The sequence below is a fragment of the Panthera onca genome, chromosome C1, assembly GCF_046562875.1.
Source record: "Panthera onca isolate mPanOnc1 chromosome C1, mPanOnc1 haplotype 2, whole genome shotgun sequence".
NCBI classification, from domain to species: domain Eukaryota; kingdom Metazoa; phylum Chordata; class Mammalia; order Carnivora; family Felidae; genus Panthera; species Panthera onca.
This window is the reverse complement of record NC_138346.1, coordinates 103,855,038-103,868,157: the sequence shown is the minus strand read 5'-3', so window position 1 is coordinate 103,868,157 and position 13,120 is coordinate 103,855,038. Positions and strand designations below refer to the sequence as shown.

Genomic DNA, 13,120 nt, shown 5'->3' with positions numbered 1-13,120 from the left:
CCATAACTGCCGATAAAGGAAACATAAGCGTTGATCATTCTGGTTGAGGAGCTAAGCCATGGGGGATCTTGGGTCTCTGCCCACTGGCCCTTCCTCATCCCCCGAGGCCCACGGAAGCCCCAGGCTTCTGGGAAGCCAGGCATGAAAACCACTGAACTACTCCAGCCCTTTAATAGCTAAGTAAACAAAGACTTGTGATTTGTGCCCTCAGACGCACATGAAGTTGGTTAACAGGACACTACCTTATTCTCCAATCGTTTCCCATGTGCAAAGCTGATCTCTCTCATGAGATTGCACAGTTGAGGTGCCCTGTGTGTTTTCTCCTCCTCTGGGCTCCTCTGAGCCCTGGTCAAACGTATGCAAGAATTCCTGGTTGTATTGACATGAACAGGAGCAGAGCGCTGGGGCCAATGTCCCCCCTGGACAGTGAACCTGTTGTCCTCATCCAGTGGGCAGAGCATGGTGGGGGTGAGCATGCTCAGATGGCCCCGGGCCTATTCCAAAGTCCCAGGAATCTGCAGCTGCCTGAGCACCAGCACCTCCTGGGAAGGCTAGGCTGGTGTGCTGGCCATGGCTGGTTCAGGCTATCTGCACAGCTAGAATAGGGTCCTTCAGATGTGGGTACAGAATCACAGAGCCAGCTGGGTGCTCTGGCCTGACACGGGGAGGGGGGGCGGGGGGGGTGGTCAACATGGTCCAGGGATGGGGTCGCAACTCCCATGAAGGAATCGTCTCCCTAAGCCACCCTGGGCCAAGGGCAGGGAACCAGCATGGCTGGAGGGAGACCTGTGGAGTCTGGACCCCAAGCTCGGTGGGGGCTCTCACATGTCTTAACCCATTTGGTTGCCTTCACCGCTTACGGGCTGGCCATTTCTATTCCCAGTCACAAACCAGAAGTGTTCATAAACATTTTCTTGTCTAATAGCCACCAACTAGTAAGTGAGGCACCCCCCCCCCCCACACGGGGACCTGGTTCCCAGGATCCTGAAGTTCATGCTTTTCCCATTGTACCTATTATGTGGCCAACAGACAACCCAAGTGGGAGGCAGAGCAGCTCAAGGTGGCAGCGGGGGGGGGGGGGGGGGACACTAAAGGGATTTCTAAAGGTGACTTTGGAGTCTAAACTCTCCCCTGAACCGTCGACTTTTGTGCGTGCCTGTACCTTCGGGGCAGGAAGCCACTCACAAGCCCCCAAGGAGCATCACGGGCATCCAAATAGAGTCAGAAGGGGCGCCTGGGTGGCTCAGTCGGTTAAGCGGCCGACTTCAGCTCAGGTCACCATCTCGCAGTCCGTGAGTTCGAGCCCTGCGTTGGGCTCTGGGCTGATGGCTCAGAGCCTGGAGCCTGCTTCCGATTCTGTGTCTCCCTCTCTCTCTGCCCCTCCTCTGTTCATGCTCTGTCTCTCTCTGTCTCAAAAATAAATAAAACGTTAAAAAATAAAAAAATAAAAAAACAAATAGAGTCAGAAACCATTAGCAGAATGAGGCCTTCACACTGGCTGAGCAAGTCCGGTCGCCTTAGAAAACCAGCCCGTATCCTACCCGATACGCAAACAGAAGCATAACAAGAAGTGCCTAATGGCCTCTTCCGGTGGCTCCGTAGACCTCCTCCAGGAGAACGATGAGCAAATTCCTCCTCTGGAGTCCTGTTGACCCCGCTGCGTGTAAGCTCAATCACTTTTTTGTTGAAACTAGATTTACTCGCTTTCATTACTCATTAGAGGCTGTCCAGCTGATAATAAAGTCAACTGCTGGGCCAACACGGTCCCCCGTGGACACCCAGGGTGTCAGATGGACACTCGTGGGGGCTGAGTATGCAGCCGAAGCATGCTAGCCCTGGATGCGGGGGTTCCTCAGTCCTTTTGGGCAAGGTGGATATCACCGCCATTTCTCCTCCCACCTCCTGCGTGGCCCACGGGTGCAGGAATGTAACTCCCAGGCGTGTGCTCTGTTGGGGGTGTGCGGACAGCCGGCCCTCGCTAGGCCTCGTGCCAGGCCGCAAGGGGGGTCAGGTCGTGGACGACTCCAGGCAGCAGCTGGTCTACGGTCAGTCCTTCTGTCTTGCACACACTGGCTCCGCAAGCTGATCAGGCGAGTGGCTGAGCCCACGGTTTGACTTTTGGCCTCCCTGTCCTTGTCTCCTGTGGCTTCTCCCAGGGCACCAGCATCTCCTGAGTCCCCACAGCCTTCTCCTGTGCCCCAGCGCCACCCCCCCTTGCTGCCTGCTTAGCCTCAGGACAGCCACCCCCTGAGACCACCGTGGTACTTGGCGAGTACTGAGCTCCCTGTCTTTGGAGGTCTCCAAATATGGATGGCTTCATGGCAGAAATGTGAGAAAAAGACCCCAGTGGCCAATGGAACAGGGAGAAAGGTGATACTGGACAGGAAAAGAAAGTCATTTGCACCACCGACATTCTCTAAGAAGGAGAACTTAAGGGCAAAGGGAGAACTAGAAGGGAGTTCTACTTTCGTCAGCAGCCTTGAACATCCAATGGCCTGTTTACAGCAAGAAGGCCTCAGGGATAGAGTTCTGGTCCTCTGCTCTGGGTCTTTCCCACCAAAGCTCCCACATAAGCAAGTCTCAGATCTGTCCCTTCCATAGCCAGGTGGGGCCAAGGAGAGGAGAGAGGCAGGGAAAGTTCCTCTGGTGGTGCAGAGACCCTGCCTCCTGTCCTCCCACGAGCGGTGGGGCCTGTGCGTAGCGTGACTCCACTTGCAAACATGCCCTGAGCCCTCTTTGCCACCACGTCACCTCCCGTAAGCCTCACCGCGGCTCTCTGGGGCAAGATCTGGCAGCTGGCTAAAGTTCAATAAATATTTCTCGAATGAATGGAACTGCTCTCTCAAAGCAGCCCTGATGGGCTGATGAGGCTGCGTTCCCACGAAGGCCTCGACTCCGCTCCGCCCAAGCCTCTGCTTGATCTGCAGGAAGCGCAGGCTTCTTCACGGTCCTCTCCCCACATGCATCAGAGCTCCCCGGGGCGCCCAGGATTTCATCCACGCCCCGCTTCCTGCCCACCTGCCCGTGCAGCTGGAGGGAGTCTCACCAGCCAGAGCCCAGTCCTGTGGAGAGGCCATCACCCTCATGCCTCGTGGTCATGGGGTTTCAAGTCTCTGCTGCCAAGAGCAACACGAGAATCCCACCAGCCTCCCTGGAGCCCCCAGCCCTGAGCGGGAGACAGAAAGCAGCCCAGGCTGGCAGTGGGCGAGTATTTGTGGTGCGCCTTCTCGTGGCCACTGCCTGAGACCTGGTGCCGCGAGCAGGGTCGGACCCCCAGAACCCAAGCAGGGGCATGTGTGCTCTTGTAGGGGGCCCTCCGCACCATCCCTTGGGCTCTAAAGTGTGCAACTTTTAGTGATCCAGCACTTTCAGCACACACACACACACACACACACACACCCCGATATACACCTTTTCCCCGAAGCAAGTCACTTGTCCTGGGGGACCTGGCTCCACATGCATTTCTCTCTCACCAAATGCTGCGCAGGGAACGGGCCCACTCCTGCCTGTGGGCCCACGAGCTGACCAGCTCCCCTGCCCTCACCCCCCTGCGCTGAGCTTCCTTCCAGTGCCTCGCTGCCCCACCTCGGAGCCTGGCCTGGCTTGGGGTCACCGCGGAAGATCCAGCTTCTGTACAGTTTCCCCTCCCTTCTTCTGGGTTACCCCACGGCCTGCACCCTGGGATGTGGGTGAATAACACCCAGCCCCTGGGTGCAGAATGAGGGGGCCCCAGGCCACACAGGTCTCAGGCCGGCCTGCTTCCTACGGGCCAAGCATGGAGTTTCTTCTGCCTTTGGCAAGAACAGAGATGAACTCACCAAGAGAAGTCAGTCTCGTCCAAAAGGAGGTACCCCCAGTCTCAGCCGGGGCTGGGAAGAAGGGCCTTCTATGGGTCATGTCCTGTGCTACTCGGCTCAGCAGCGGAAAGGTGACAAGTGTGCGTCCAGGCCCCAGCTTGAGTCAGACCCTCCGGCCCGCAAGTCTCCTGCACTCAGACACCGTGTCTGGCCCTCACAGTGCCCGGCACAGGGGCTGGCACATGGTGGGCACTTAAGGTCTGGCACGTGCTCCCACTCGCCCCGTCTCTTTGATAACGTCATTATTTTGGAATTCATGGTTTTCGGCCCAGTAAAACCTGTTTTGCTGGCATCAGGCTGATTTCCCTCACTCCCGAGGGATCCCATGCCCCCTCCCGGAGCCTGGCAGGCCTGGCAGTTTGCAGACCAGCAGGTGTCGGTGGTGATCCTCCCGACTCGTGTTCCTGCTGCACCACGTTTCAGCTCACGTAGCTTAACTGCAGCCTGGCTTTTCTGAACTTCCCTGTTGAAGACACCAACGAAGGGAAGAGAGCAGAGGGTGGGAATTTCAATAAAGGGAACGGGGCCCAACTGAAGAGCTCTTTGAGCCAATGCCTCGTGAAAGCCTGAAAGCCGTTGGGGACAGAAAGAGGAGTCGGGCCTCTTAACTCCCCCATGTGTGAATCGGAAGGGGGCAGGGGCGCGCAGAAGGCAGCCATTGCAAAGCCTGGCGACCAGCAAAGGGCCAGCGGACAAAGGGATGTGATGAACAGCTTTCCACCCCACCTGCAGAGGGCCAGGCCCCGGCCACAGTGTTCTACCGGGAGATTTCTCCAGGCCGTGTCTCTGGGACCACCAGAATCAGCGAGCCCGATTCACGGAAGACCAAACACAGGAGGAAAAGGGGCCTCTCAGCTCACCAAGTAATTGGTAAGGGTCTCATTGAAATCGTGAGGAAGGAGATCCGGAAGGGTTTCCAGCCAGGTAGGGGAGAGCCATGGAAATTAACATGTCGTAAGTTGCCATGTGGCCAATATCCCATAACTTCTCATGCAGTGTGACGTCTTTGTTGGCATCTTTTTTTTTTTTTTAATGAATGTGAAAAGATTGATCATGCACACAGAAACATGATCGTGGTGGCTGTAAATTCACTCCCCAACCCCTTTTTCCCATAATCTCGAAAGCGGGGGGGGGGAGGGGAGGGGTGGGGGCGGGGGTTGCTTATGAAGGCAATGGACCAAGTGAGACAGACTCTGTCTGTCTGCTTGTGGGGAGGGTCTCTGCAGACGAAGGGAGGCAGCCTGAAGTTGGTTGGGGGGGGGGGGGGGTGGTGCGGCAAGGGCAAGAGTGTTCTAGGTGAAGTCTCGGCCTGCCCGCGTGACAGAATGGAGGCCAAGGCCTGGAGCCCAGCGGGCACCCAAGAAGGGATGAGACAAGGCTGGGGAGAGGGGCAGGGGGCAGAGGAGGTAGGCCTCCTAAGTTCCGGGTCTGATTCGCTGTTCCCATAGTGCCTGGCACTGTGCCTGGCATGGGGCAGGCCCTGAATCAAATTCATCCCAGCAGGCTTCCAGGTGAGTTACCCATACCCAGCCGGGAATCCCTTGGAGGCCAGAGCAGGGGAGCCACATGGCGGGAGTTGGGTCCTGAAAAGACCATTCTGACTGCTCACTGGAGAAAAGGGCACGAGTGGGCTCGGGTGAAACGAGTGGTAGAGAGGCTACGGTACCAGTCCAGGCAAGAGGAGATGGGCAGAAGCAAGCAGAGTCTGAAATACAGTTTATTGCTCCCTGCTGAGGGAGGCCAGCAGGAGGTGAGGACTGAGCCAACTCCCAGCCTCCGGGAGGATGTCCCAGAGATGCTTCAGGATGTAAGCTGGCACTTATGGACCCTGGATCGGTGGGGAGAGTTAACTAGAACTCCCGAAGAATTAGTGGCTGGTGCTTTGCAAACCCTGCGTGAGATGGGTCTCGTGGGTTTTGGCCCAAGCTGTGTGACCTTGGGTAAGTGACTTTGCCTCTCTGAGACTCAGCTTTATCACCTTTAAACAGGCCAGGGGTGTGGCAGAGGGCACCACACTGGGCCCCCCCTTGGAAGAAGGCTCCACAGCCAGCGTGGGGCTCCACACCGGGCCTTGCAGAGTCTCTGAAGCAGCCGTCCCATCTCTGCCCAGTGGGTCTGCTGGTCTGCTCAGGGGGGTGAAATCAGGCGCCCTCATGGGGCGATGCTTCCTAGGAGCTCATCCAAGTGTCCCCACCGTCTGGCCTCACAATTCCACAGTGAAAGCACCGCCCAAGGAAACAGCCATAACGCGGAGCAGTTCCTGGCAGTGTGCTTGTAATGGTCAAAAATGAGAAAGACTAAAGTGGCCAGCAGCAGGAGAGGGTTATATATGTGCAGTGTGAATCCCATGCAGACATTACACCTGGTGTTTGCATGACCTTCTCGTCTGGGTGGGGGGGGACAAACTTCGGACGAGACTTTAGGGAGAAGTCACGGCATCACAGCAGTGTATAGGGCACGAAGCAAAAACCCGGACCCTGCAGTCAGAATCCTTCTTCTCTGCCTCTTTCTCACTAGGCGTGAGCCTGGGTTTGTCAACCTCTTGAAGCTTCAGGTTGTACATCTATAAAATGAAGTGACGCTGCCTCCCTTCCAAGGCTAGACCAGGGAAACCAATGATTCAGGGAAGCCCGGGGTCGGGGGGTAGGGTGTTCAGAACCCAGTAAAGGTGAGGAAGACAGCAGCTACGACCCATCCAATCCACGTGTAGGAAGGGCGGGGATGAAAGGTACCCAGTGGTTGCCTCTGGGTACATGGGTTCTCATTGCTGTACCTTTCCTGTTTTATCTCGGTTTTCTCTAAAGACCGGAATGTACTTGGAAAGCGGGGCCGAAGAACTTTATTTTCACTTAATGCGTATTTCCGGTGGAGGCAGCCCAAGCTTAACCTGCTGTCCCGGCCCACCTCGGGTCCCTATGGGGTTCAGTGAGGGGATGGGAGTGATTCGGTGACGCCCCCCTGCACCCCGCTATGACCCACAGCGTGGGCAGGAGCCAGTGCCCCCTCCCACGGAGGTCCCGGGAAGGAAGTGAGGAATGTACCTGGGCCACCGAGCTGAGGGCTGAGGCCAGACGCAGTGTTTCTGTTGTTTGCTCATCTGAAGCGTGGGGGGCGGAAGACACCTCCCGATGGGTGCCTGCCTGCCGCCCACCTGGAATGACTAACCGCGCTGAAGCACCCCCAGGCTGCTGGCCATCCCAGGTGGGCGGTAGGAGCTGCCAGGACCGGACCCCTGACTCATGGGCCAACGGTTCCTCCCTGCAAACCTCTCCCACCTAGGCCAGCCAGCTCCACCTGAAGACAAAGACCCCTTCCCTCCACACCCACAGCCCCAGTCAAGCAAACTATGCCGTGGCAAAATTAGAAAGTTGTCACAGGCTTGCACTGAACCCCGCCTCTGTGGTCCTGGGCAAATCACTTAACTTCTCTGTGCTATGGTTCCTCTTCTGTAAAATGGGGGCCCAACAAGGCTGCTGAGAGAGCTGAGTGAGGCAGCATACATAAAGGCCATGTGTCTGCACACAGTGGGAACTCAACACCATTCCCCCCTTCTCTCCGCTCGCCTTTGTAAAGCCTTTCCTTCCTTTGATGACAAGGTCTGGTTCCCAGGGTGGCCACTCTAGGACCCAGCCTGAAGCTGTTGCCCCCATCAGAACGTCCCTGGCTTGGGATCCCTTCCCCAGGTGCCATTTGCTGGTGGGTCCTCAATGGCTGGGTCCTGCCACCAAAGGCAGACAGTCACATCAGGGGTCTTGCCCACACAGTATAGGAATCACAGCACCATAAGTAATGATGGAATTTAGGGCATGTGGCAAGCGAGGGGGTCTGACAAGGGGACCCCAGGCCTTCCCTGAGCTCACGGCACATTGATTGGCAGCTGCCTCTCCTGCCTTGGCCCCCAGACACAGAAGGGCCAGACAAGCTCCAGGGCCACTGGTCAGCGTGAGGGGCTGGGGCAGAGGTCACAGAGGAGAAGGAGCACATTTTGAGTCCAGCCAGCTTGCATTAACCCTTGCTCTGCCACCTATATGCTGGGTGTCCTTGGGCCACAGCCTCAACTGGCAGAGTCCCCTCATCTGCAGGGGATGATAGCAACCCGTAGGTTCCTTGTGAAATCAGGAGCCTCGCAGGAGGCAGTCAGTGAATAGTGCAATGAAGTCACAAAGGCTGTCGAAGGTCAACCATGTGTCTGCGATCCTCCTACAGTGACATAAGGGACTGATAAAATACACTTATTGTGTCCAAGGTGCTTCATCTATCACTGTAGTTACACCTCCCAAGGACGGAGTTGCCATTATACTCATTCTATGCAGGTGCAGGAAGCCTGGAGCCACCTCCTAAGGTCCTGGAGCTAGAAGGCTGGGAGACAGGATCTGACCTTGGTTGGCCGACTCCTGAGTCTGGAGGCCCCTCCCCTTATACCCGCCCCATCACCCCCGACCCCTACCCCATTGTCATGTTGTGTGACTTCCTGAGGGGGCAGAGACAAGTTCCCCAGTGTCTCAGTAGGGCTACCTGAGGGTTCATTTAGGCACCCCCCCCCCCCCAGGCAAACACCCTGATAAGCCCCTGAGGGTCAGGGATTTCCCTTCCTAGGGGAAGGGAAATGTGCACTGTAGGGTAGTGTGGGATACAGTCTTTCACTTACCCAATTCCACCCTCAGAATGATTCAGCCATTCTTTTACTCTACCCACCAAGCAGGGTTTCAACTGGAGGCAGGGTAGAGAGGAAATCCCACGTGGCAGGCATGGCCCAGGCAAAGGTGTGCAGCCTGGAGAAGGTACAATATGTCCAGAGAAAGTGGGGAGACCAGCCTCAGCAGAGCCGAGCAGAGAATTCAGGAGTGGGGAGTCACGAGTGGGAGACGCAGGCTCAGGCCAGGTTAAGGAGAAGGAAGGCTAAGGATCTGCCCGGCTCCCTCTCCCTGGCCCCTGCCAGCCCTCAGCAGCCCTGCCCGGGGCTGCTTGTCCCTTGGGGGCAGAAGTGGCTTTTGTGGACTTTCTTAATATCCTCTCTTGGTCTCTTGGGCACAAATCAGCATTTCACCTGTTCCCTGGCGGGGCAGGCTGCATGATAAGAAATCCAGGAAGTTCAACAAACTTGGAGGGCTTGGACATCCCCGTGGTTTATGCCAGAATAAACAAGGCCTCGCTCAGGGCTGCAAGGTCCTATCCCAGGGCAAACACTGCCCTTTGCCAAATAGGGAATTGTTTTTGCAAAAGCGGCCTGTGTGTGTGTGTGTGTGTGTGTGTGTGTGCGTGTGTGTGCGTGTGTGTGTGTGTGTGTGTGTGTGTGTGCGTGCCGGGTGGGCGGGACAACAGCGGTTCTATTGAGCCCCCTGACCGCTCACCCACTCGGGCTCTGACGTCATTCCTTACTAACCCCGCAACGATGGGGTCGGCACGGGGAGCAAACAGAGGGGAGACTCTTACAGCCATTAATGAAAGATACAAACGTTATTACAAAAGAAAAGAAAAAAGAATGAGCGATCCACCTGTAGCCTCTCAGCGGAGAAACATCATGTCCCTTGATCTTAAAGGGGCCCGTGAGGTTGGCAGGGAGCGGGAGAAGGAGCCAGACTCCTGACTGGGGAAACTTGAGTGCTTGAGGAACGTGCAAGGTGGCATGTAAGAGCAAAAGCCCAAGCTTTGGAGCCGACCTGGCTGGAATCTAAGTGCGGCCCCAGCATGCGCCTCGTGCAGGTCCTCTGGGCTTCCGTGAGCCTCTGTCTCTTCATATGGGAGCCCCTACCCATGGGGGGCCCTGGGTTTTATTGAGACAAGAGCCTCAAAAGCCCTCAGCTGTGCCCCCGGGCCTAGAGTAGACTTCGGAAAGCACGCCCCAGTCTCAGGTCTAGGGCAGCCCACAGATGGGCGGAGCAAACACAAGGTTACCTTCACGTGCGGCTGAAAGCGTGCGCGAAAACACGTTGCCTACAACTACACACCCGCACTGTGCACTGTCCACACACATGCGAGCGGCCTGTGTGTGTAGGCTCCGACTTGGGCTGATGCGTCACACATCACAGGCAGCTGCTTTGTAAACTGCAATAAAGTAATTTAACGCTAATGATGAAATCTATGCCCTACAGTGCTCGTTATTAATAGGAATTAAATGTATTTCAGGTAACAACACAGTGAGTAATTTGAGCAATAAACATCATGCAAACCTGGCCCGCGGTGGGACTGACGTGATAGGGTGTTCTCTGGCTCACGCTGGCCCCACGAGAGCGAGCCAGGCTCATACAGCAATCACTCGCCCCTGCAGAGGGCACAGGTCAGTGAATCACTGCACGTAGGGCTCTAAGGGCGGGCGCTACGTGTTGGGACTCACCTCACGAGCTACCGGTGTATCCCAGAGCTTCTCCTTCACCGATGATTCGAGAAGTCTCTCTGTTCACCCTGATACACCCTCACACACCGCTCTCCTCACCGCACCCTCTGGACTCTGTTCCTCCGCACCAGAAACCCACCCGCCCCTGACACCTTCGTTTGTCCCAGACCAGCCCCCAACCCCCACCCCGCCCACCCCGGAGCTGCAGCTATACCAGAGGTAAACCCACACATGCACACGCCTACGGTCGCACGTGTGCCTGCGCCCAGAGAAGCCTCTCGGCCACACACGCACATGTGTCCGCATGAGCCCTGCAGGCACACTAGATGCGCACCGAGCAGTACACGCTAGGAAACGAGTCCAAACCTGCTGGAACCCAGCGGAGGGAGACAGAACGGCCAGAGTCCCGCCAGCGCCCCTGCTCTCCGTTTTCCCCCAACCTTTGCAGCAAGCCTCCGCTCCCACAATGCACCCTGGGCCAGCCAAATAAAGTCCAATCCTTCCAGGCCTTTGCTCACACTCTTAAAGGCCGATCTGTCTTCTCAAGGCTCAGTTGTCACCACCGTGAGGCAAGAGCCTCATTAGCGCTCCCGCAGGAAGAAAAGGCTAGGTTATGTTGCTGTCACGAAAAATACCCAAATCCTAAGAGGTTCGGATGGTTGGTGGGGGCTGGGTGGGGGCTGTGCTCCACTCAGTCACTCAGGGACCCAGGCCACCAGCAGCTGATCACCGTTTTGTACCTTCCACCACCAGCTGCAGTGTCTTCGTTGGCTGTGGCAGAGGAAGACAGAGGCCTCAGGCCAGAGGAAGATGTGTCACCTGCATTCACACTGCACTGGCCGGAGTTAGTCACACGGGCCACCTCACTGCAAGAGGACAGAGAACCACGGTCTTCTACGTTTGCTACCGCTGTGGGAACAAATGACCACACACCTAGTGGCTTAAACCAGCACACGTTCATGCTGTTACAGTTCTGGAAGTCAGAAGCCCAAAATGGCTCTCCAGGGCTAAAATCAAGGTGTCCGTGGGACTGGTTCTTTTTGAGGGCCCCAGGGGCACCTGTGCTCCTTGGCTCCTGGCCTCTCTCCTCCATTTTCAGAGCAAGCAAGATAGCATCTCTCCTCTCTGGCCTTCTTCCTCCCTCTCGTAAGGACCCTTATGTCCACATGGATAATCTAGGACAGTGTCCCCATCTCAAAATCCTGTACTTAACAGGGGGCACCTGGGCGGCTGAGCGTCCGACTTCTGCTCAGGTCATGATCTCACCGTTCGTGAGTTTGAGCCCCGCGTCCAGCTCTCTGCTCTCAGTGCCGAGCCTGCTTTGGATCCTCTGTCTCCCTCTCTCTCTGCCCCTCCCCCGCTCACACGCGTGCGTGTGCACACGTACTCTCTCTCTCTCTCTCAAATAAATAAACATTAAAAAAAAAAATCCTGCACTTAGCCACATCTGCAAAGCTCCTTCTGTCACGTAAGGTAAGATTCATAGATTTGGGGGTTAGGACACAGCCCTCTTTAAGGGGTCAGTCTTCTATCGGCCGCGGTGTTCCAGAAACAAGAGTTAGGATACGGGATTTTGTGGACACACAGCATCGCCCTGTCTCGTCCTTGCTCACGCAGCCCCTCTTAAGCAGTAGATGAGCTCTGAAAGGGCAGGAGGAGGCCGTGAGCCTCTCTGCCCAGCAGGTGCCTGGCGCATAGCAGAAGCCTGGGAAAGTTTGCAGGAAGGGAGAGAGGAAGGAAAATATGAATGAATGTGGCAAGACCAAGAGGTGTGTGAGAACAGAAAAAGCAAGAGAGAAAGTAGGCAGACAGTAATGAATCTAGGGGCGATCACAGCATGCAATTTGGGGAGCAAATTGCCCTGTAGTGGAGGGCTCAGAGGGAAGCGGAGGAATGGTGAGGAATGTGGGTGGGAGAAGTTAGGAAAGAAAGGGTGGGAGGAGGCAGGAGACAGAAGGCCCCGGTCTAAGCCAGGCACGGTGCTAGGGGCTCTAAGACAGCATTGCGACAGGTCTCCACAACAACCTTGCGTGCCGCTCCGGGGAGACAGGGAAATGGGGACTCAGGAAGGACACATCCCTGATCCAGGTTCACACGGCTGGACAGTGGCTGGGCAGGAATTTACAGCCCTGTTTGGCTGGTTCTGAAACCAGCTGCCATCCCAGGACACTCAGCTCCGTGCCAAGCTCTGCCACAAGTGCAGTGAGCTCAGTGTCCCCACCTCTTAAGGTCTCAGGTCCTTTATCTGTAAAACGAAGAGGTCGGTCTGGGTGACCTTCGAGCTCCCTTTCAGCTCCAGCCTCCTGGGGTCCTTGGGCAGATCTGGTTCATCAGGACCAGCTCCCTGGAGGGATCGGGGGTCTGAACTTCTTCCTGCCGACAACAGACACACAGTTCCTTTTGTGTTGCCAAGAGACAATCCAGGGCAAGGAGGGAGAGGCCCATGGCAGAGATGACTCCATGCCCCAAAAATGAGAATCACAGCAGCCCACAAGATTGTGCAAGCTGCCCGGGATGCTGCCAGTCGGCCCTGGCCTGGAGGAGGGCTGTTTACACTCCCCGACTTTGTCCTTGCAGTTAACTCTGTGGCTGAGTGCACAGCCCTTAGAGCTGCCCGGGAGCATCTGTGTGGGGACAACAGAGATGGGCCTCACCAGGCCCTTTAACCCAGATACCAGACACCTGTTCATTCATTCGTTCATCCGTTCATTCATTCATTCATTCATTCATTCATATACCCGTTCATTCCCTGGGTGTCTGCCAGGCGTTGTGCAAAGACTGGGGACATGGAGGTAAATAAGACAATGTTTTGATGAGTCTCCAGGACCTGAGAACCTCGAAGGAGAGTGAGGCACTAAATATAGATAATGACCCTCCCAGCAAGGTTGGTGCAATAGTAAAGGTATGTGCCTGGAGGTCAGGGAACGTA

At 56.2% G+C, this 13,120-nt stretch overlaps 1 long non-coding RNA gene across 1 annotated transcript; it reads left to right on the top strand.

Annotated features, from left to right (window-relative positions):
* The first annotated feature begins 3,063 nt into the window (after window positions 1–3,063).
* On the top strand, window positions 3,064–12,374 carry LOC132673027 (uncharacterized). Its single transcript, XR_009607836.2, has 3 exons — window positions 3,064–4,727; window positions 9,984–10,134; window positions 10,945–12,374. It is a non-coding gene; the product is annotated as an uncharacterized LOC132673027 (long non-coding RNA).
* Window positions 12,375–13,120: the final 746 nt, after the last annotated feature.